The 2,962-nt window shown below is 38.0% G+C and overlaps 1 non-coding gene across 1 annotated transcript; it reads right to left on the minus strand.

Moving 5' to 3' along the window:
• Positions 1-2,290: 2,290 nt before the first annotated feature.
• On the minus strand, positions 2,291-2,397 carry LOC142174984 (small nucleolar RNA R71). The gene has a single exon (XR_012704181.1). It is a non-coding gene; the product is annotated as a small nucleolar RNA R71 (small nucleolar RNA).
• Positions 2,398-2,962: the final 565 nt, after the last annotated feature.

Genomic DNA, 2,962 nt, shown 5'->3' on the forward strand with positions numbered 1-2,962 from the left:
TTGCGTCATATACTTCGCATTTGCGAAGAAGGCTGCCCAGGCCACCCCTCGCATTTGCGATGCAAGGCTCGCATTTGCAAGCTCGCATTTGCGGCGAAGCCTGCAGGTCTGAAACACCATCAATAAAAACCTACTTTTTCTAAGTTCAAAATGCACCCTGTGGCCTATCCAAAACTCACCCGAGCCCTCGGGGCTCCAAACCAAATATACACAGAACCTCAAAAACATCCTACGGACTTGTTTATGTACTCAAATCACCAAAATAACATCATGAACATCGAATTAAACCTCAAGATCAATGAAATTTCTCAAAACTTCTTTAAACAACAAATTTGCATTTAAGGTCCGAATCACGCCAAATGGGTTCTGTTTCTTACCAAACTTTACCGACAACACATATAAATCATATTGAACCTGTACCAGGCTCCAGAACCATAATACGGGCCCAATACCACAGGTTTCACATAACATTTCACTTTCAAAAACCTTTATATTTTTCAGAAAATAATTTCTTTCAAAAATTCATTTCTCGGGATTGGTACCTCGGAATTTGATTTCAGGCATACGTCCAAGTCCCATATTTTCCTACGGATCCTCCGAAATCATCAAATTACGGGTCCGAGTCCGTTTACCCAAAACGTCGTCCGAAGTCAAATTAATCCATTTTATAGTCAAAATTTATCATTTTTCATAGATTTCACATTTAGGCTTTCTGGCTATGCGCCCGGACTGCGCACGCAAATCTAGGTGATGCTAAAAGAGGTTTTTAAGGCATATGAAAAGTTCCACTAGTGCGACACAGGGCGCGACGTAATAGTGTATTTTCGCGGTCCAATTTTCTTACTTCGGTTTGGAAAGGAAAGTTTCGTCCAGGACCGTTCCTAATTGGTGTGAGTACACCAAAAATACATCTTTTTACTTTTGACCCATGGAAGATTGGAAGAGCAGTGGAGACTCAAAGCTGAAGGATTCATTATTCTTTCCTCAACTCAACACTCGAGTTTGGATTAAATTCATGTTTTCTTATTCTTCAACTTTATGTGTGATGACTTTCTCCATAATTATAGAGTAGGTTACTTCAAGGTTTGACGGATATGGTATTTTGATTGATATTTGTGTATTTTAAGTCTAGTTATTTGCATGAATTCGTTTATAGAGCTTAGAATTGATTGCAATTTTGTTCACCAAATTATTTAATCGAAAGAGGAATATTTTAGTGATTATTTTTGCATTATTTGGTTTGGTTTGGTTTAATTTAGTGATTCTTCTAAGTAATCGAGAAAGCTTTTAGGAGATATTCAAGAGACGTTTTCCTAAAGACCAGTCCATTAACATGTTCTTGCATAATTTCACAATGATTTACATTAGTTCACCTCGTAGAGTTAAGATTTAATTGGGAGAGAAGTCTTGGCTACATGTTTGAACTAATAATCGAGTGAATTCGTGAGAATAATTAGGACATTAGAGTGAATTGAACTAGAATTAGGCCCCGAATAGCTATCTTGTACCTATCCTGTCACGACCCTTATTTCTCCATTGATATTCTTGTGTTGCTCAGTTCTAGTTACTGTGGTCAATTGTTAATTGCTTAGGTTTAATAGTTAATTTTAGTTCATAATCATTCCAATCAAAGTGTTAATCATCCTAAATAATGTTTAAATCAGAAATTATTTGAACATTATTTAAATCCTATCCACGTGGAGATAATGATTAAACTATACTATCTTTGGCTTGCGAGCATCAATTTAGTGTTATGTTTTGCACTCATCAAAATTTTGACGCCGTTGTTGGGGATTCAGAATCAATAGTATTCAGAATAGTTTTTGGTGCTCATTTAGGACCAATTTTATTTTCTTGTATTCATGTTTTTCTTACTTGTGTGCTGGCAACAGGTTTAACTTCTTTGGTGTATGACTCAATCTTTTTCAAAAGAAGTGATTCCATATGATCAAAAGGTGGAAAAGTGTCTGTGATAGTCGAGAAAAGAGAAAGAACTTAGCGGAAAATTCTTGGGGCAACCTTAAACCCAATAACACATAGCAAAGAACAGTGATAATGGAGTAGACTTAGTTGCAAGAGAGGCAACACAACATAGAGAACAAGTTGCACAGTTAGCAGCTGAAGCAGTTGCTTCAAACCATCCCAAAAGTTCTACTGAAGGGCATTCCCATTTTCACTGAAGGATGACGTGAAGCACTGGCTTCAAAGCTTTCCAACTGGGTCGATCAAGACATGGGAAAATATGACAAAAAAATTTCTTGACAAGTACTTCTCAGCTGAAAAAACAGTAAAATTCAGAAGGGAAATCCACAACTTCTACCAGAAGGACACTGAAACAGTCTTTGAAGCTTGGGAAAGATTCAACGAGATATTAAGAAAGTGACAGCATAATGGAATCAAATTGTGGTTGCAACTCTAGGACTTTTGGGATGGACTGACACCCTCCTTACGATGAACTCTAAGTACTGCAGTTGGAGGTCCTTTAATGAAAAAAACTCTTGAGGAGATTATTGCGATTCTCGATGAGCTCTTTGAAGATTCTAACCCATGGTCTGCTGAGAGTGGTGATAGAAGAAAATCAGCTGGGGTTCACCATGTCGGATCTAACACATCAGTGCAAGCCGAGCTAGACACCATGGCCAACGAGATAAAAAAGTTAACCTTAGACAAGGTCTAGGGCTAGCCCTCATCAGTTTGTGACTTTCGTAGAATAGGTCATCCAATGCATGAGTATCAGGCCTCGACTATAGATGAAGTGGTAAATGTTGTGGGAAGCTTTGACAGAGGCAACTACCAAAGTGGTAATAATTTTAACTCCATAGGATAAAGGAACCTAGGATTTTCTTGGAATTCACCAAGTGGTAGTCTGAACTCATGGCAGTAGAATAATCCGAGATGCCAGAGACAAGGAGCTTCAGGATTTCAAAATCAGCAGAGGCAGCAATTCTAGCCTCCAGAGTTT

Source organism: Nicotiana tabacum, chromosome 20 (genome assembly GCF_000715075.1).
Source record: "Nicotiana tabacum cultivar K326 chromosome 20, ASM71507v2, whole genome shotgun sequence".
NCBI classification, from domain to species: Eukaryota; Viridiplantae; Streptophyta; class Magnoliopsida; order Solanales; family Solanaceae; genus Nicotiana; species Nicotiana tabacum.